Raw genomic sequence first — 22150 nt, 5'->3', positions numbered from 1 at the left:
TGTTGGATTTTTGTCATTGATCTATAAATTAATTTGTGAAGAATTGACATCCATTTATCTTGCTCACCTGCAAGTCCTTCTGGCCTGGTGAGGCTCCAGGAGCAATGGCCCATTTTGTTTCCTTTTGTTACCCAAGAAACCCAAAGCTAAACTGTGACTGTTTAACTTACCTCATGCGCATCTCTCCTCTTGATGGTTTTTCAACCTTATAATTTTTTTTGTCTTGCTTTATATAGGATTCAGCATCATAAACCACATCAAATCTTTTTTTAAAAATAGGCAAGCTATAAATCATTAACAAATAGAACTATTAAATAAGTTGCACCATATACACTATTTGAACTAACAACATTGAAAAAAAAAAGAAGATGAAGTAGTGGGGCTATGGCACATAAAGGTGTTACCATGTGGCTAATTTTCCATTCAGAAAACAAGCTAGAATACCTTCTGTGTGTGTGTGTGTGTGTGTGAGTGTGTGTACTCATATATATGCATGTGTACAGGTCGGTATTCCTACATACATGTGCGCACAGCTGATGAAAACATTTTAAATGAAATTGAAAACTATTTTAAAACAACATGGTCCTTGAAACCTGAAACTGCATTGTTCTGTTGATTTCCCTTAAAAACGGTTTTTAACTGAACTCATAGAAACAGACAGCAAAGCAGTGGTAACCAGGAGCTTGGGGGTAGGGGATGTGGGGAGTTTTTGGTCAAAGGGCACAAACTTCTAGTCATAAGATGAATAAGTTCTGGGGATCCAATGAACAGCATGGTGATTATATTTAATAATACTGTTTTACATACTTGAAAGTTGCTACGTGAGTAGATCTTAAGTGTTCTCACCACAAAAAAAGAAAAAAAGAAGGTAATTACGTGACATGGTGAAGGTATTAGCTAAGCCGGTGGTGGTAACCATTTTGCAATACATAAGTGTATCAAATTAACACACTGTATGCCTTAAACTTACACAATGTGTATGTCAATTACATCTCAATAAAGCTGGGGGTGAAAAAAAAAACAGTTTTTAAAACATTCCAGCAACTCTATTTTAATAACATAATTTTTGTTCTAGAATGAAGACCACTATTTAATGCATCAAACTCTTCCAAATACTTCCCCATTGAACTGACGGACATTAGGTTCCTGAACCCAGGGACCTCTGTCACAGAGAGCAGCTAAGCCTGCCTGCCACCCACTGTCACAAGAGGCAGCCTCTGGATGCCAGCACTCCCCATGTGGACTAGACACAGAGCACCTTCACCTCAACCGGTAATTCTTCTCGGGAAGTAGGAAAAGGAAGGATGGGTCTCCTTGTTCCCAGAATACACCTGGCCGAACTCCCGAATCGGGTCAAGGAAATGAAATCAACTACCTGGAGCTTCCTGGAATCACTGCTGATAGGACCTAGAACACCAGCATCCTTAAGCTGAAGCAGACAACTACCGCCAGGTGGCGCCAACCGCAGCGTCCCAGACTTGAACAGGTTTGGATCTTGCAGCTCTGTTAAAACTCGCCTCGTTTAATTAACCTGTCAATAATGACCCCTTATTTACACGACAGAGGTGGTTTCTTTTTTTTTTTTTGAATTCTCATTCTGTATTATGAGTGGTAGAGTTGAATTTTAGGTTATTATGAGACTGTACCTTAATTTTTTTCCCTTCCCATCAATATTTTATTTGGAAAACTTTGAAACCTAGAGAAAAATTACAGGAGCAGTACAGTATGTAATGAACACCCATATACCCTCCTCCTAGATTCGCTAATTCTTAACATTTGGCCTCATTTTCTCTCTCTTCAGATCTATGGGTACATTTATTTTTCTACACCATTTGAAAATTAGTTTCATCATCTTGACTTTCATCAACTAAATTCTTTGGCAGATTGTCTTCTTAGAACAAGGACATTCTTCTACACAACAGGCACACTCAGAAAATGTAATGTTAGTATGACCTCACTGATATGAGGAATTCTTAATCTCAGGAAACAGAGGGTTGCTGGAGTGGCGGTGGGGTGGGAGGGATGGGGTGGCTGGGTGATAGACATTGGGGAGGGTATGTGCTATGGTGAGTGCTGTGAATTGTGCAAGACTGTTGAATCACAGATCTGTACCTCTGAAACAAATAATGCAATATATGTTAAGAAAAAAAAAAGAAGATAGCAGGAGGGGAAGAATGAAGGGGAGGAAATCAGAGGGGGAGACGAACCACGAGAGATGGTGGACTCTGAAAAACAAACGGGGGGTTGTGGGGGGGGGGGGGGGGGGGGGATGGGTTAGCCTGGTGATGGGTATTAAAGAGGGCACGTTCTGCGTGGAGCCCTGGGTGTTATACCCAAACAATGAATCATGGAACACTACATCAAAAACTAATGATGTGATGTATGGTGATTAACATAACAATAAAAATTTAAAAAAGGAAATGTAATGTTAGTACAATATTATTATCTAATATATAGATCTTAGTATTGAATTTCCTAAATCGTCCTGGTAATACCACTTAGAATTTTTTTTTTTTAAATCCAGGATCTAATCAAAGATCACACTCTATATTTAGTTGTCATGACTCTTGGGTCTCCTTAATCTGATCTGGCATGGCTCCTCAGCCTTCTTCTTCTTCGGGGGGCGGTCTTTTATGAAATTGACATTTTTAGAGAGCCCAAGCCATTTTTTTTTGCAGTTGTCTGATTCTTTTTTTTTTTTCCATGATTAATTCTGGGTTAAACATTTTTGGCAAGGACACTGCAAGGTGATGCTGTATTGTTTAAAAAACAGTTTTTAAAAGATTCCAGCAACTAACTTTATTTTAACAACAAACTTTTTGTTCTAGAAAGAAAACCACTAATTATTGGCTCTTACATTAATTTTTAAACACACACAAACTTTATTGGTATTTCCAAGTTTGTCATTGCATCCCACTTCCATACGTAGATCACAGATTATGGAGAACATGTAAAACAAAAGGATATTAACACTGTAAAAATTGGTAGACCCAAGTTCATAAGGGATTGCATCTAAATTAAGTCCCAACTAGTTCTATTAAATTCTGTTTCTGATGGATACCTGCCTTGTTTGGCCAGGAACCTTCCTTTCGAAGAGCTACCACTTCCCTCTCTGCATGGCCCTGGTTGGCTGTCAATCATGGGATTCAACCACCCTACTGTGGTGATTGGTTCAAGGATAAGTGAGAGACGACCTGAACAGAGCCAGTGTCTTCCCTGAGAAATTATGGATTCTGGAAAAGACAGTCTCTTTCTTCTCCTGGGATCATGAAATAAAATATAATGCTGGCTAGACCCATTTGATTTTACCAGGCAGATTCTACAGAAGAAGAGAATAAAATTTACACACACAAAATGAAGCAGTGGCAGGCTGCTGGGATAAACAGATCAATGGAGAGATGGAGTTAGTCCATGTGACATTTTTTTAGTCCATGCATCTAGCCATGTCTGAAATTAGTTAGATTATCTAAAAGTTCCTCCCTCTTACCCCCAAGCTAGTTTGAGCTGGGTTTCTGTCTTTCACAATTGAGTTTTGACTAATGCACTCATGATCAAAGGACTTGGTCAGAACCTCAGGGTTATTTTTCTTTGTGATTGTGGAAGCCATGTTGAGTCACTGAGGACCCCTGGGTTCCTGGGCTATACGTAGGGATGATAATACCCACGTCAGGACTGGGGGGATTAAGGAGGGAACTAAGTAAATACTTCACAGTGCCTGCCTCATATTAGGGAACTGATGAGCTCTAGACATGTATACAAAAGTCTAGGGCATCTGCCAGCCTTCTGCCATTTGCTCTGTGCCCTTGAATTTTCTCTCACTCTGCCCAGACTAAGTCAAACTTTGCGAGAACAGTGCTTGGTCAGGTAGTATTAATTTCTCACTGTCATGATCTCTGTCATATTCTCTCCATTTGTCCTATAAATGCAGAAACACAAACAGAATATTGAATATGTCTTGAGGGTATTCAGCATTTGTTAGGTTATTGTTGTTCCAGATGAGGGAGAAGCCATGGGTGAGGCTAAGTGGAACTTAATTGCACTGACATTTTTGGCAGTAGGTACTTCCAGCAGAAGCTAAACCTGAGGCTGGGTGGAGGGGTGGAGGGGTGGAAGGGGGGGGGTAGGGAGAAAAAAATGTTGGGGTTGGTTTTTGGGTTTGTTATTTTTTTTTTTTTTGCTACCATTTGTATTTGTTTTGGTCTCATTTTGTCCTTTTTCTGCAACAGTTTCCAAAAGGAAGTTTGTTCTTTCAGAGCCCACAATAGCCTTGTGTTTGTTGCTGTCAAAGGGACAAGTGTCAAATAGTCTTTCAGAAAAGTAAAGTTCCCAGAGAAGAAATCATGATGGGTTTCTGTAAGCGACTCAGGCATATCACAGGGATTCTAGAATTGCAAAGATTCTCACAATTGCTGCATTTTTCTTGGCTTTTGTTCTAAGTACCTTAGCAACCACTAAGAAGGGGCCACCCCAAACAGGAACAAACAGGTGTCCTTGCTTACTTCAGACCTGGAAGATCAGTGGAGGTGACACAGAATTGCTGGTTGGGGCAGGCTGTCCCATGGCACGAATTTCTGCACATTCTATCGTGTGTCTGGAGAAGGGAGCAAGGGTGCAGCGGGGACCACTCATGCCTGAACAATCTACCTCATGTGGAGAGAATCTGCTGGGTGTGCTTGTGGAAGTCAACCAATCCAGTTTGCCAACTTCCTGTATGTTTTGGGGTTGAGTGATGGTAAACTCAGGGTTGGAAGCAGATGATTTGACCATACCTCGGTTTCAAGGGTCCTGATTGAAGAGTAATCTTTTTTTTTTTTTTTTTGCTACTTGGATTTACTCACATAGAAAAAGTATCCGTGGCATGAACCTGGCAGAACCTCTTTGCTCGAGGGGCTGTTAGGTCCTCTTGGGAAGGAGTTGGTGCTAAGGACAGAGGTCCAGCACACAAATTCTGCCCAAGAAAAATGTCTTAATAGTCTGAAGCAGGAGTGGTTTGAGAATAGTACATTTCATCTTCCAGGTGCTCCCAAGAGAGTCCTAGAGGAGAAGCTACAAGTAAAAACCCAAGAGCTGCTCTCACACATCTCTATGAGTGTCTGGAACACTGTTCAGCAAGGCTTTGGGCCATGCTTGGGGCAGGACCAAAATGCACAGAAAGAATATTTCCTCTTTCTAGCAGAGTAGCTGTGAGCATCACAGTGAGACTTCAAGGGTCAATGCAGGGAGCATGAAGGATGGTGGTAGCCTTGGTGGCTACCTGAAGGGACCTGAGTGCAGGTTTTGTGGGTCCCAATGCTTCCATGAGCCAAGGCAGTCCATGGCATGATGGAGACAGTGCTCCAGGCGGATGCCAGAAGGAGTACTGCGCTGGTCTTGGTGGCTGAGACCTGGGCAAAGACCTCTGTGAGGGGGGCTGAGATGGTGGGGGACAGGAGGAAGCACAGAATCCTTTATTGATGAGCTCAGGAGTGTCCTTCCCCCAGTAATAATGGAGGCAGGGGAGTGGGACAGATGTAGAGAAATATGGTTTGTTACCGTAAATGTAACCCGATTGTTACCCTTTTTTCCCCAGGAAGTGGTCTGGGGTGGAGGGGAGAGGGGGACATGGGTTCTATCTGTAATTTCAAGGTGACTTATTCAGATGATAAACAGCTGGTGCCACAGAAGAGGAGAAATGATGCAGGGTTGTTGTACTTAATTGACTGGGAAGCAGAATTTGGAGGAAGCCTGATTTGGTCTTGTGAAGATCAATTTGTGGCCTTCCCTTAATTCCCCCTGAGGACCCAGAGTCTAGAGGTAGATTTAGAAACATTCAGGGATTTGTAAGCAAAGCTTCTTGGGAGAAGATTTGAGCCGAAGTACTAATAAGAGGAATGAGCACATCTAAATCAACATCCGATTTTGGGGCAGCATCTACTGATTAGTCTCAATAGTGGAACAATTCCATAACTGGCAATAAAAGGAATCAAAGGGGGAGGGAATAATACTCAGACGGCTCTAATACAGACTTTTTGGAAATACCATTTGCAAAAACAGTGACTATCTTGTATTGACTGTGTATCATCTATTATTCTCTAGTGAGACTACTTGGTACATAGAAGTGTAAATCCGGAGCATGATTGCTGAAGCTATCAAACCTAGTTTTCTGAGGGTTTTTTTTTTTTTTCTGATTTAGTTCTTAGGAAATTCAGTGTGGCAGAGTACAAAGGACATTTACATTGTAATCATAACCTGGTTTGCTCTACTTCTACCAGCTTGTGTGCCCTTGAGATCACGTGACACCGCTCAGATTGAGTTCTGTAGGACTGGAAAAATGTGGGTAATAACTTTGGCTGAGTTCTTGTTAGTGTATCAAAAACAATTCTAAGTTTCAGCAGGAGTTATCAATACAGTATTACATTTATTGCAATCTGATTTTAACAAAGGGTGTATAAGCAAAAATAGCTCCAATGAGCACACGTTGCAGACTGAGCTGGCCCCTGAAATGAGGATGACAAGTGTTGACATCCGGAGCCTCAGGTTAGGTCTGCACTGCTTGCCCTTGCTTTTCTATTGATGGCAACTTTGGGGGATGCCAAAGACAAAGCCCAGCAACTCCTGATTCACAGCAGTTATGGTTTTAAATGGTTTGAAACTTGGTTTATCTACTGAGGTGAGATGGTTCAATATCTTAGAGAAAGGCCACTCTAAAACTCAGATTAGACATTAAGCTATAGAGGATTGTGATTATGTCACATCAAGCTTCCAGAAAATATCAAACCTGACAGGGAAACGAAGTTGAGCTCTAGTTGCGTTGTTTCATTCCAATTTCTACCCTTGATCACCCTTAAGGTCATCCTCCATGGCTGCACCTTGTGGCTGAGGCCCCACAAAATCTGCATCCACCCCTGAGTAAGATATGCAGTGCATCATGAGGAGGAGGTGAAATTTGTAAATGATTAAAGGTCGAGAAGGGGGTTAGCTCCACAATACAGGGAGAGCAGAGCAACATTCCAGGCAAAGGGGAGAGTCAGTGTGAGCAAATGGATGGGTGGGTAGAGGGAGGGATACATACCCTTTGCTTAGAAATAAAGGTATCTCCTAAATATGACTGGAGCTTATGCTACATAATAGCTAATACTGACTCTTCTCCCACTGGAAGTATCATAGTGGTTAAAGGCACATCCATCATATGATTGGCAAGGCCCCAGTTTGAATCCTGGCTGTGCTGATTACTCATTACCTGTGGAGTCTAGAACTAGTTATTTCCTGCAACCTCCTAGGCCTCAAGTGTCTCAATTAAAAAAATGAGGACATTAATATCTACCTCAAAGATTGTCCTAAGAATTAAATGAAATTTTGTAAGGCTGTTAGTACAGTCCTTGGCAGGTAGTAAGTTTTGGATAAATGTTAGCTTTAACCATCATCATCATCAACAGGTAATTTCCATCCAAGATAAAGCAGTGACTGATTGCAATAGCCACCTGAACAACATGTAGCAAACAGCAGAGTGAGCGAGGTCATCTTAAAACTAGAGATTTCCAAAAGAAATACACAGGGATGTTATCTGAAGATCTTCACTGGCCCAACCATAGACTCAGCCTGTGAGATCAGGCCTGGTTTGGGATGCTGGTTACTGAACGGGGCACAGTGAATCAGACACCATGCACGGTATGATAAATGCTGGGTTCTGTCCGGGCGGTACAGACAAGCAGAACAGATCATCTGGAAAGAGGTTCTAGGGATTGTGGTCCTTTGTAAAAGCTGTCACTCTGGACTATAATTTTTGCCCTCCACAGAGAGTAGCAGCATGTTCAAAAGAGATCAGTTGGAATACTGACTCCTGAGCTTACTGGCTCTGTAACCTTATTTACTATTTTTTTGTGTTTCTTCATCTTTCAAACACTGATGCTCTACTTAACTCCCAAGGTTGCTCTGCTCATTGGACAAATGACCGAAAGCAATGGATACAGAGTTGCTATGATTAGCGCTGGTGGCGTTGTTACCCAAAGGCATCCAATTCTTAGACAACTTGCTTTTCTCAGAGAGCAGAAATGTCACCTGCCCGTAATAAATATTTCAGGGAAGCTGAATTATTTATTTATTATATACTTGGGTTTATAAGGAAGGAAATTGGTTTCTTTAAAACAATAACATTGATTGGTTTAAATGGCAGAAACAGCACTCTCCTATTTACAGACCCTGGACTGAGTTCAAGCACACGGTGGCACATTATAGACGTACCTTCTGACCTGCAGACAAATATGAGGGTCAAAAGATCAATTAAATAATCTTAACTCATGAGTGGCAGGGAAAATATTTCAGCTAAAACATTGATCTTGGTTCTGAAATGTAAGACAGCGGAACTAAATAAGTTCATGTATTCATAGGCAGTGGCATCACTTTCTGGCTTATATCCCAGCCGTGGGGATCTATGACTGATGGAAGGCAAAGAGAACCCAAGGATGGGAAAAGAGAGTAAATGGATATTTATTCAGCACCTATTCAGGCCAGGCACCCCACCTGGCTATTTCATGCAGGTAGCTCACCTAATGTCTTTTAATCCCTGGGAGGTTAATTTCCTTATTTCTTGTCTTCAGGTAATACAACTGGTCAGTGGCCAAGGTCACAAAAAACAGAATCTGACTCAAAGACCAGTGTTCTTTGTCACCCCCAGCCTGACCATTCATTTAGTCAGTCAACAAACATCCATTGACCTGCTTCTATATACTGGGCAATCAGGAAGCAAAGACACGCCCAGGTAAGTTCTCTGCCCCCAAAGAATTACAGTCTAAGAGAGACAGACAAGTAAATCTACAATTACCATGCAGGGTGGAAAGGATGGGGTCAGAGGGAAATTTACTGGGAATCTTAATCTTTAGGACTTCTCATTTTTATGTGTCCCTTCTAAATAAATAACACACTTTTATGCCTACATCTGTATTTGTAATTTTGTATTATTTTTCTTAAAGAGGGCCCCTCAAATTGTATAAGCTTCAGAACCCACTAAGCCTGGATTCAGCCCTTGGCAGGATAGAATGAGCACCATGGACATGGAGATAAAACATGTGTATCAGCCAGGAAGGCTCCCAGGAGCTGGCACATGAAATGAGACTGGAGTGAGAGAGGGATTTTAGCTACACCAAGAAGTGGAGGTCAGGTGTGGGATGGGCAATATGTTAACTTATTGTTTCCCTTGCCTCAGGAGACCTATCTAGAAGAAAGTTGCTATGGCTGATGTCAGAGAAATTATTGCCTGTGCTTTCTTCAAGGACTTTTACAGTTTCGGGTCTCACATTGAGGTCTTTAATCCATTTTGAGTTTATTTTTGCATATGGTAAAAAAGAATGGTAGTTTCACTCATTTGCATGTAGCTGTCCAGTTTCCCCAACACTATTTGTTTAAGAGACAGTCTTTTTCCCATTGGATATTCTCTCTTGCTTTGTCAAAGATTAATTGGGCATATAATTGTGGGTTCATTTCTGGGTTTTCTATTCTCCTCTAGTGATATATGCATCTATTTTTGTGCCAGCAGCATACTCTTTTGATCACTATAGCTTTGTAATATAACTTCAAGTCCAGAGTTGTGATGCCTCCAGCTTTGCTTTTTTTTTTTTTTTCAAGATTGCTTTAGCTATTTGGGTTTTTTTGTGGCTCATTACAAATTTTAGGATTGTTTGTTCTAGTTCTGTGAAGAACACTGTTGGTATTCTGATAAGGATTACAATAAATATATAGATTTCTTTGGGTAGTATAGACATTTTAACAAAATTCGTTCTAATCCATGGGCATGGGATGTATTTTCATTTCTTTGTGCCATCTTTGATTTCTTTCAACAGTGTTTTATAGTTTTCAGAGTACAGGTCTTTCACCTCTTTGGTTAGGTTTATTGCTAGACATCTTATTATTTTTATGCAATTGTAAGTGAATTGATTCCTTAATTTCTCTTTCTGCTGCTTCATTATTGGTGTGTAGAAATGAAGCAGATTTCTGTACATTGATTCTTCATCCTGCAACTTTACTGAATTTATCAGTTCTAGCAGTTTTTTGGGGGAATCTTTTGGGTTTTCTATATATATAGTATCATGTCATCTGCAAATAGTGAAAGTTTTACTTCTTTCTTTTTATTTGGATGACTTTTATTTCTCTTTGTTGTCTGATTGCTGTGGCTAGGACTTCCAGGACTATTTTGAATGAAAGTGGTGAGAGTGGACATCCCTGTCTTGTTCCTGACCATAGAGGAAAAACTCTCAGTTTTTCCCCACTGAGGATGATGTTAGCTGTAGGATTTTCATATATGGCCTTTATTGTGTTGAGGTATGTTCCCTCTAAACCCACTTGTTGAGGGTTTTTATTATCAATGGATGTTGTACATTGTCAAATGCTTTTTCAGTGTATATTGAAATGATCACATGGTTCTTATCCTTTATTAATATTCTGTATCAAGTTGATTGATTTACAAATATTGAACCACTCTTGTAACCCAGGAATAAATCCCACTTGATCGTGGTGAGTGATTTTTTAAAACTTATCATTGGATTCAGTTTGGTAGTATTTTGTTGAGGATATTTGCATCTATATTCATCAGAGATATTGGCCTATGGTTTTCTTTTTTTTTTTTGTGGTGTCTTTCTCTAGTTTTGGTATCAGGGTAATGTTAGCCTCATAGAATGAACTTGAAAGTTTTCCTTCCTTTTCTATTTTTTGGAAGAGTTTAAGAAGAAAAGGTATTAACTCTTTTTTAAATGTTTGGTAGAATTCAAGCCCTAGACTTTCATTTGTTTGGATTTTTTTGATTACTGCTCCAATTTCTTTGCTGGTTATCAATCTGTCCAAGTTTTCTATTTCTTCCTGTTTTAGTTTTCATAGATTATATGTTTCTAGGAATTTATCCATTTTTTCTCAGTTGTCCAATTTGTTGGCATATAGTTTTTCATAATAGTCTCTTAAAATTATTTGTATTTCTGTGGCATTGGTTGTTATTTCTCCTCTCTCATTTGTGATTTTATTTATTTGGGTCTTTTCTCTTTTGATAAGTCTGGCTAGGGGTTTATCAATTTTATTAATTTTTTCAAAGAACGAGCTCATGTTTTCATTGATCTGTTCTTTTGTTTTTGTAGTTTCTATGCATTTATTTCTGCTCTAATTTTTATTATTTCCCTTCTTCTGCTGGCTTTAGGCTTCATTTGTTATTCTTTTTCTAGCTACTAAGGTTAGGTTGTTTATTTGAGATTTTTCTTGCTTCTTGGGGTAGGCTTGTACTGCTATAAACTTCCCTCTTAGAATCCCAAAGGTTTTAAACATTGTGTTTTCATTTTCATTTGTTTCCATGTAGTTTTTTATTTCTTCTTTTATTTCCTGGTTGACCCATTCATTGTTCAGTAGCATCTTAACCTCCATGTATTTGTTGTCTTTCCAGATTTTTTCTTGTGATTGACTTCTAGTTTCAAAATGTTGTGCCCAGAAATGGCACATGTTATGACTTCGATCTTCTTAAATTTGTTGAGGTCTGTTTTGCAGCCTAATATGTGATCTTTTCTGGAGAATGTTCCAGGTGTACTTGAAAAGAACATGTGTTCTGCTGTTTTAGTATGGAATGTTATGAATATATCTCTTAAATCCATCTGATCCAGTGTGTCATTCAAATCCATTGTTTCCTTGTTGATTTTCTGTTTGGAAGATCTATGCATTGATTTAAGTGGGGTGTTAAAGTCCCCAACTATTATTGTCTTACTATCAATTTGTTCCTTTATATTTGTTATTAATCATTTTATGTATTTGGGTGCTCCTATGTTGGGTGCATAAATATTTACAATTGTTATATGTTCTTGTTGGATTGTCCCCTTTATTATTATATAGTGACCTTACTTGCCTCTTGTTACAGTCTTTGTTTTAAGTCTAGTTTGCCTGATGTAAGTATTGCTACTCTGGCTTTCTTTTGATATTCATTTGCATGATAAATGTTTCTCCATCCTCTTATTTTCAGTCTGTAGGTAACCTTAGGTCTAAAATGAGTCTCCTATAGGCAGCAAATAGATGGGTCATTTTTTTTTTTAATTCATTCTGACACCCCACGTCTTTTGATTGGTGCATTGAGTCCATTTACATTCAAAGTAATTATTATTGATATGTATTTATTGCCATTTTATTACTTATTTTGTGGTTGTTTCTGGAGATTTTCTCTGATCCTTTCTTATCTTTCTCTTTTTCATGGTTTGCTGGTTTTCTTTAATGACGTATTTGTATTTGTTTGCCTTTATTCTTTGCATATTTATTAGTAGTTTTTGATTTGTGGTTACCATGTTTGTATATAACACCTGCATATAGCAATTAAGTTGATGGTCATTTAAGTTTGAACCCATTCTTTACTCTGGTCTTCCCCACATTTTAGGTGTATGTTATCATATTTTACATCCTTTTATTTTGTGATTTCCTTCACTGATTATTTTATAGAAATATTCATTTTTACTGCATTTGTGTTTCCTACTTTCATACTGTCACTTTTGGTCTTTCTTTTCCACTTGCAGAGTCCCCTTTAGTATTTCTTGAAGGGCTTAGTGGTCATGAACGCCTTTAATATTCATTTGTCGGCAAAACTTTATTTTTCCTTCTATTTTAAATGTTAGTCTTGCTGGATAGAATATTCTTGGCTGTAGATTTTTCCCACTCAGCACTTTGACTATATCATGTCTATCCCTTCTGGCTTGGAGAGTTTCTGCTGAAGAATCTGCTGATAGCCTTACAGGTTTTCCCTTTTAATTCACTGTCTTCTTTTGTCTTGCTGCTTTTAAGAATTTTTCCTTATCACTGTATCTTGCCAGTTTAATTACAATATATCTTTGTGTGGATCTGTTTTTGTTGATTTTGTTGGAGGATCTCTGTGCCTTCTGGATCTGGATATCTGTTTCCTTCCCCACGTTAGGGATTTTTTCAGGTATTATTTCTTCAAATAAATTTTCTGCCCCCTTTTCTCTCTCTTCTTCTTCTGGGACTCCTATAATATGAATATTATTACATTTGATGGAGTCACTGAGTTCCCTAAGTCTGTTCTCATTTTGCATAATTTGTTTTCCTCTCTTTTGTTCAGCTTCATTACTTTCCATTACTTTGTCTTCTAGGTCATTAATTCATTCCTCTGCTTCTTCCTGCCTGCTGCTCATTGCATCAGGCATGTTTCTAATCTCATTTATTTCACTCTTCATCTCTGATTGATTCTTTCTTAACTCTTTTATCTCTGTGGTAGGGGTTTCACTGATGTCTTCCATTCTTTTCTCAAGCCCAGTGAGTATCCTTATGATCATTGCTTTAAATTCTCTATTAGGCATGTTACTTATATCTGTTTCCCTTAGATCTCTGCCCATGGCCTTATCTTGTTCTTTCATTTGGGATAAATTCCTCTGTCTTCTCATTTTGTCTAAGTCTCTGTCTGCTTCCTTGTGTTAGAAAAGCCAGTTATGTCTCCTGCTTCTGGAAGTAATAGCCTTATGAAGAAGGGGTCATGGAGTGCCCAAGACCTGGCACTTCAGCGACTGTCTCCGGTGTATGCTGCATGTGCACTTCTGGTGTGTTCTGGCTGCTCTATTCTGCAAGCCCGTCATCTGCAGAGGCTCTCCTTGTCTGCTGTGGGCAGTGTTTGGTCCCCAGCCTGAATGAAGTGAGTTTTAACTAGGTGTGCTCTGATCTGCTTGTGAAATGAGACCTGTTCTCCTCTGTCAGAACTGAGGCCCTGGAAAACCCTCTGGTCAGGAAATGTGGTGTGGTCAGGAGTTTGTGCTGGCCTTCTGGAGTAGGGGTCCACTGCACTGGGACTGAGGCAAATGTGGCTGAGAAGGGCAGTCCCATCTGAGCACAGTGGTGTGGAGCTTGGTGTAAGCAAGTTAGTCAGGCAGTGTCCACACTGCCCTGGTTTCCGCAGGTGGCTCTGTGTTTCTGCTGTGGGGTGGAGGAGGGAAATAGCACTGGCCAGCTCCTTTGTTTCCCAAGAGGTCTCCCATGAATTTTGCTTCTCAGGTGCATGATCTGAGAAGAGGAAATAATCCCCCCACTGTATGCCCCAGGTGCTCTTCAGATTGCTGTTTCCACACTGTATGTCCCTAAGTTGTTTGTCTGCCTTCTCTTCAAGAGCAGCCACGATGCCTCCAGATGGCCCTGAGACAAGCCTGCTGACATTTAAAGTACAAGGTTTAAGCCCCTGCAATAACTCATGAAATTCAGCCCCTCTCACTTTCTAAGCCAATGCCTATAGGGAAATGTTCTCTTTGTGTATTCCCCTGTGTGCTTTTTTCTCTCTTTCTCTCTTTCTCTTTAGCCCTTCTCCAAGACCCTGGCTCCCTCCCCTTCACAGCAACCAGGACCTGTTTCTCCCCTACACCATATCTCTGCACTTCCTACCTTCTTCAGTGTGACCTCTTCTCTATCTTTAGTTGTGGAGTTTGTTCTGCCAGTCTTCAGGTTGACTTCTGGGGTACAGGATGAGTTGATAGTTATCTAGTTGTATTCGTGGGATGAGGCAAGTGTAGGGTCCTCCTATTCTGCTGCCATCTTTCTGAGGAAAACTGTTTTGGTAATGTACTTTCAATTGGGTGCCTCCACGTCCCTCTCTCACTTCCCCCACTGGTGTTTCCTGGGATCACTTCCTAAAATTTCTTGCAGTGGAATCCTCATCTTAGGGTCTGTTTCTAGCGGAACCAAAGATAAGTCCTTGCTTAAAGTTGAGTAGCTACCAGAGGGCAGAGCTGAGCTGCATACTCGAGCTGTGTGATTCCAGAGCCTGTGTGCTTAATCACAGTGTTCTAATCCTTGCCTTGTCTTTATTATTTTTTCTCTTTATTCTTTTTTTTTAAAGATTTTATTTATTTGACAGAGAGAGAGACAACAAGAGAGGGAACACAAGCAGGGGGAGTAGGAGAGGGAGAAGCAGGCTCCTCGCTGAGCAGGGAGCCCGATGCGGGGCTCAATCCCAGGACCCTGGGATCATGACCTGAGCTGAAGGCAGATGCTTAACAACTGAGCCACCCAGGCACCCCTATTTTTTCTCTTTATTCTATCTCTTCTAGAGATAACTTTTTTCTAATGTGTCAAATCATAGCAAACAATGTTTTTTTTTTTTTAACTATTCTGATAAACCAACTGGAAAATGCTAGCATTTTCTCCAGATTGAAATTTTAGTTTTTAATGACAAATTTATTTTAGCTATGAAAGGACCAGTTTCTGCAAGTCCACAACCTAGCATTAATGAGAACACCATATGATATGAGTTGTGACAGGAACAAGAGCCAGGGTAGATTGATGTTAAGTTAGGGGGTCTTTGTTAAGTTAAAACTGAATTTGCTGGAAGGTCTTGGTCAGATTATGAAATTGAGAGAAAAGCTTCACAGTCAAGTCTCATGAAGGACAGAAAAATCAGGGTAGCTCTGGGGAATCAGAAACTACTGGACAATCTTTTTGGTATTATGGTCAGGTTGATAAAGCTTCAATAATTCTCCATCTTAGTGAAGAAGCTAATTCCAGGGAAAAAGGTGTGATTGGCTGAGCTGATACATATATCACTGATACATATAGCACTTTGATTAACACAAGCAATGGTGAAGATGCCATTTTCCCTGCAAAAAAATAAATCACCTTGCTGCTTTAGAAAAGGAGGACTGGGATTCTGGGCAGTCAAAATGACAAATGTTCTTGAGGGAGAAAAAGGAAAATGACTGTTGAGTAAAGAAAAGGCAAGAGAATGGGGGGAAATGACAGCACACAGAGGAGACACATAAGGCATTCTATAATGAAAAGCAAGTGTGGATATTCCCCACTATTTACAGGGACCATGCAATGTGTCAGTTTCTTTCTGGTGTAATCTCCTACTATTCTCCCTTTTGTTCATTCTGCTCCCAACACACCGGTTGTCTGGTGTTCTTCTATCGTACCAGATACATTTCTGCCTCAGTACATTTGTGCTTGCTGTTCCCATTCTGGAACAGTATTCCCTCAACTATCAGCATGACTGTTCCTTTATCTCCTTCAGATCTTTGTTCATATTTCACCTTCCAAGAGATGCTTTCTCTGTTCACTATGTCCCCTGACCCCCCTCTCTGCCTTATTTATCTCCATTTATACTGGGTGTTATCTACTATCTATCATTACATATTTATTTGTTTTGTATATGTATTCTTTCATGAGAATAAAAACTCCATGAGGGCAGAGATTCTATAACCCCAGTTTTTAGAGTGCTCCTGACACATCATTAGTGCTTGATAAATATTCATCAAATTAGCGATGAATGATCTCTCCCCTCTCCCTCTATTAAGGCTATCGACTGCGAACATTAGGTTTCAAAATGACTCAGAGAGACAAGCTCAAGACTGAGGCACTAGGGCAGGCAAGAGGGAGATAGAAGGTGTCTGGTAGAGGCTCCTGTGGGAAATATGCCCAGAGGATTCTCTATGCCTCAAACCCCTGCACACACGGGGAAACCACAGGCAGATGAGGATTCTGGCTAAGGATGGAATTTCAGTTCTATATGCCATTACTCTCTCAGTATTTTAATTGATCCTATTAAAGTTCAGTTTTATAAACTGTGGTAATAGCAATATTAGTTTATATAATGATATATAATAACAGTAACCCTAAGAGGAGTGGTTGGATGATTATCTGTTATTTTATATATTCGTAAGGGCTCTGGGAGAGGAAGAAGGATAGGCCAACAAATATATGAAATTAATTCATGAGAAACTCATTAAAGGGTGAACTGACCTCAGTCTTACTCAAATAAAAAAATAATCCTTACCAATCATGAAGACCCACTTTCTATGTGGTTTTTACCATTCCTTTTATCTTAGAGTTTCCAAATATAAACAGTTAACTTATATTTCTTATTTTGCAAGTCACCAGACAACAATATTAAAGTTTTTGTTTTGTTTTTTTTTGTGTGTGGGGGGCTGATTTGGGTATAAGTCTGCAAAATAATGTTTCTGAGTTAAACACATCTCAATATCTTGCTCCAAGTTTTCTGAGAATTAAGTAACAACAAATTAGCTAAAATCTGAGGAATGATGAAAAATAAATATAGATCATCAAAAATTGATTTAGTGACCACTAGGACATTTATTGAACACTTAAGATGTACCAGGGCACTATGCTATGTGGGTATGGTTGACAGAAATAACCTAATCTAGCTCAAAAGACTTTTCACTTTCACATCTATAAACATTAAAAGGCTATTGTGCCAGGCAATGAATGTACAAAAATAAATTACAATTTCTGTCTTCAATTTTGTGTGTGTGTTAGATTAATTTCTTTTATGTCAATAAAATAGCATGGAAAAATCTCCATAGATATGAAGACACATGTGCCCACATTATCTTCACATTGGCACACAGAGACCTTCATTCTGAATTCATGCTTCCCTGCCTCACGTCTGTTTTCTCCACTGATCATTTCCTAATCCTACTTGTTTCTCTAAATAAGCCATGATTTCACATCCTTAGGTCTTTATACATGTTCTTCCCTTTGCTTTGAATTCTCTGGTCTGTCAGATAAATGCTGAATGCCCTTCAAAACTTACTCCACACATCAATTCCTCCATGAGATTTTCTTTGAAACCCTCTCCCCATACCTTGTTCACTAGGATCAGGAGCTGATCTATAGTTGTGGATGTTTTGTCTTCCCCATGTCTAGTCTCCCTTCATTTGGTAATAGCACCCATTTTTCTTGATGAAGCTATTCCTCCTACTTTTTGTCCATAAGGTTTGGGTGAGAATGATCCCACCTCCAGCTCTCCAGAGAGGGTACTTGAGTTTAAACTCCCAGTCTAGGGTCCCTGTGTGTGGCTCAGGGATGGGCACATGACTTGCCCAGACCACTGAGAACCAGCATCAGTTGAGAAAGAGGCTCCTGATTTTAGCTGAGGTTGCTAAACTAGCAGACAAACCTGGTGGCCATCTTGGGCCTATGTGAGGAGAGCCTGAGAATAAACCCAACACAGAGGAAAGCAGGGCTTAGGAGTGGACTGAGAGAGAGATTTCTAGAGATGCAGATCCATCTTTAAAATGTTTGAAAATTTTACCTGTAGATATTTCAGCAATTTCTTTTTGAATAAATGAAGGAATGACCCAATAAATTCTCCCTTTTTAAAAACTGGTCTGAGTTGGGTTTCAGTAATTTGCAATAGGAAATATTCTGTTAAATATTTCCTTTCTCACTGTTCTATGATAGATAGATGATAGATAGATAGATAGATAGATAGATAGATAGATAGATATAGATAGATGATAGATAGATAATGTTATAGACAACAACACAACAACAACATTGCTTTCAGTATCCTGGATACCTGCTCTCCCACAAAACTGTGAGGTTCTTAAGGAAAGTGCATGTTTTGTGCCTCAATGTATCTTTAATGTAGCATTGTGTTTGTTGAATGAAAAAAGGAATGAATTATTTCTTTTCTCTCTATACCAACAGAGTAGAATGCTACAGAACTTAAAATGGACATACGTAATCCCAGGTACCTTCTGAATCATACTTAATGCATTTATGTCATATTGGTGATGACTTGTATAGATATAACTCTCATAATCTCTGAGAGAAGGTGTTACAATGATTAAACCTATCATTTTCATAGGCTTTTGATGAGATAAAAAAATCCCTGCCTTTAGAAAGTTATAGTAGCATGTGATATGGGTCAAAATTAAGTATAATAACAACACTTATATGGTATTTACTATGTACCAGGCTCTGTTTCAAGAGCTCACAACAACTTTATAAGATAAACACTATTATTGTCTCCATTTACATCCGGGGAAACAGAGGCATAAAGAGGTTTACAACTTGCCCAGGCTCACACAGAGAGCATATGGCAGGCCTTCCCTGTAGGAAAGGATCCAGTTGAAGCTGATAGATGGTGAGTCAAGAAAGGCACCCAGAAAATGTTTCGGCTGAATAGAAGGAGAAGAATATGAGAAAAAGGCTTAATTTTAGAGGGTGGGGGAAGCAAAGATTCAGATTCTGCTTCATTTAAAAATTCAAGGCCAGTTTTTTGCAAAATAAGGAATTAGAAGATGTTTATAATTTGCACCCATGCATCTCCTGTTCCAGTGTCCAACCAGGTATCCTCATGGCTCCATCACACTCCAGTGCCCTTTCTATGTATAAACATCTTGGACAGTGTCTGTGCCAAACCTGTGACTCTAGTCTCACACTTGACTGAAAAGTCTCACTTCCTTCCCTGGTTCCCAGGGGGCCTCATACACACAAGAGCAATGAATGCTAATACACTAGTCACTTCTCCCTTTTAGTGGTTGCCCCTTCCAAAAGATGTCTGGATTTTAAACAGAGGACTCTAGAAAATAGGAATAAAAACCTTTAGCCAAAGGAATATTTTCGCTTCTAAATTCCACCTAATTATAGGCATAGAGATATAGAATAACTTGGATGCTTTTGATAAGAAAAGACCTATGGGTAATATTCATTAAATGTTTACTGTGAGCAAGTTGTGTCTAATGTTTATATATTGTGGCAGAGACTATTAATTTCCTCCCAATACCTGTTATTTATTTCTTACATATTAAAAGAAATCCTGGTTTTAGCTAGACAGTGGCTGGCTAGAATAAAAACAAATTCCCAGCTTCCCTTGCAGTTGGAAGGGCCATATTGTTAAGTTCTGGCCAATAGGATGTAAATACATGTCACATGTCGTGTTTGAGACGTATCCTTACAGGAAGGAGGCATGCCCTTCTGTGTGCCTGCCTCTTTCTTGCTGGCTATATTGTGTACCTGATAGGGATGCTGGATATTGTGATTTATAATAAGAGATATATATTTGGTCTTTGTTACTGTTTCTGGCACAAAATTCTTATAACCCTTGGAATTTCCTAAGTGATGAGAGTGATAAAGGTGTCTTTTGTTATGTTAATGAGGGACTTTTAGAGAACCTAAGAATGGAGGCTGGTTGCCTCAAGAAGCAATCCTGTGATTAGAGGGTTGGAACTTTCAGTCCCTCCCTCCTGACCTCAGGGGATGGGGGGAGAGGCTGGAGGTTGAATCAATCGCCAATGGCCAATGATTAATCAGTCATGCCTATGTAATGAAGCCTCTGTAAAAACCCAGAAGGACGGGGTTTGGAGAGTTTTTAGGTTGGTGAACACATGGAGATTTGGGTGAGAATGTCACTCTTTGAGAGAGTATAGAAACTCTACATCCCCTTGCCCATATCTGGCTGTTTCTGAGTTATATCCTCTGATAAACCAGTGATCTAGTAAGACGTTTCTCTGAATTCTGTGAGCAAATTAGCTGAACTGAGGAGGGGGTTGTGGAAACTTCTGATTCATAGCCAGTTGATCAGAAGCCCAGGTGACAACCTGGACTTGGCTGTTGGCATCTGAAGTGGAGGGGGCAGTCTTGTGGGACTGGGCCCTTAACCTGTGGATTCTGATGCTATCTCCTGGTAGATAGTGTCAGAATTGAACTGAATTGTAGGACACTCAGTTGGTATCCAAGAATTGCTGAGTGGTATGGGGACTGCCCCCCCCCCCACCTCCGGAATTGAGTGCAAAATCTTTAAATGCTCAAGCAACTATCTTGGCCTGTGATGTTTGATGCCATGTGCTAGGATGGCAGAATCACACATGCTCAGCTTCTTCTCCTAAATTCACCAATCACCTACATTACTTCTCCTCCCTTGGGGATCAGAGAAAAGCCAGGAATATGAGTCTAATGGAAGTTTTCCAAAAAGAAACACGAGGAATGGGAAATTGGTTTTACACAGCACAGTACTTTTTTAAAATCTTAATTTTATTTTGTGAAACTAAAGTGATATAGTAAGTGTAAAGCTAGGACTCTGGTTCAGTTCAGCCTGACTCTAAAATCTGTGTGCTTAACCACTACAAAGACTGTATAGGTTACCATTACTAATAGTAGTATGCTGGTAGGCAGTTAACAACCAGCTGTGGGTGGGAGAGAGAACCGTTATTTTTAGTGTTTGCCTATTTCCTTGGTGTAAATATTCCCATCAGGTCAATTTTAAGCTACCAGCAGTTCAACAACTGACTTGCAAAATTCCTGAAAATTTAACAGTCTGCCCTTGTGGGCCCATATGAGGCCACTCTGGAACACCTCTGAAATATACTTAGCTGAGCCTAAGAGGAATAGCTCCAGGAAAACAGCAAGATGTTTCCAGCTGTCCTTCCTGAAACCCAAATTTTATGGTTTTGGGTCTAATTAAGATAACAGCAGTCCAAAACAAGTAGAACACCTGGTGGGCCCTCATGATGTTGGACAGGAAGTGTTTAAAGAGTAATGGCTTGACTTATGGCCTCTGAGGAACTACATAGGAGTGTCCTGGCTTCCCTGTTTCTTTTTGATGGGCAATCCATTTTCAGGGGGATCACAAGTACCAAGTGACTCTTCTGATCAAAAAGAGTTTCAAATATTCCTCCTGTTGACAAAATGCTAAGAATGGCATCCTTTAAGAATGCATTGCTGGAGCTGAGGGATTTTAGTTCTGCAGAGAGAAGCAGGACCAGAGAGTGTTTGGGTGAGAGAGAGAGAGACAGCGCTCTGTTGTCACAAATCCACAGTTGACATCTTGCAAGTTGTGTTGGATGGAGGCAATGCTTCCTCCAGTAATCAATGGAGGGCTGTAGTTCAATGAGGGCTGTAATTTGAGCAAGTGCTGAGAGGAAAGACTAAGACTCTTTAATAAGTTGTCTGTGGTGACAAGGGCAAAGCAGGGCACGCAGATGAGGATCTGGACAAAACCGGCCCTGGGGAAGTTCTCTTACTTACCACATCCTTAGGAGGAAGGCTGGAAACTGTTATTGGAACCCACTGTACATCCTCTATAGTGTGTGGATCGTGAGTTTATGCCATAGCTATAAATAGTTCTCCTAACAGAGTGGGCTCAATCACACTCGATAAATCATTTTGTTAACTACACAAATTCCTGAGTTGAAGAGGCTCTTCAGCTTCATTGAATACAGATTCCAGACCTAGAGGCCTCTGCTCAAGGATTAGATGTTCTGCATGTGAATAAAACAAGGCCATCAGCCCCTCCCAGGATTCTAGCTCAACTGAGTTCTGTGTAATAAGCAGGATATTTTGACCTAACTCTGTTCTCCTTCACATCCCTCTGCTCCCTAAGAGAGTCTGTTCCAAGGCCCCAATGTTTTTGATCCAGCTCACTTGT

General features: G+C 39.9%; 1 long non-coding RNA gene across 1 annotated transcript in view; it reads left to right on the top strand.

Moving 5' to 3' along the window:
• The first annotated feature begins 4593 nt into the window (after positions 1–4593).
• Positions 4594–22150, top strand: part of LOC141374150 (uncharacterized) — a 31443-nt gene continuing 13886 nt past the window's right edge. Inside the window, exons 1-2 of the long non-coding RNA XR_012380791.1 lie at positions 4594–4709; positions 8577–8737. This is a non-coding gene — a long non-coding RNA (uncharacterized lncRNA). The remainder of the gene's footprint in view (positions 4710–8576; positions 8738–22150) is intronic.

The sequence above is a fragment of the Callorhinus ursinus genome, unplaced genomic scaffold (assembly GCF_003265705.2).
Source record: "Callorhinus ursinus isolate GAN/ISIS: 27379988/994484 unplaced genomic scaffold, GSC_fseal_2.0 scaffold14, whole genome shotgun sequence".
NCBI classification, from domain to species: domain Eukaryota; kingdom Metazoa; phylum Chordata; class Mammalia; order Carnivora; family Otariidae; genus Callorhinus; species Callorhinus ursinus.
Note: the sequence above shows the minus strand (reverse complement) of the source record. Positions and strands in the feature narration are given on the sequence as shown.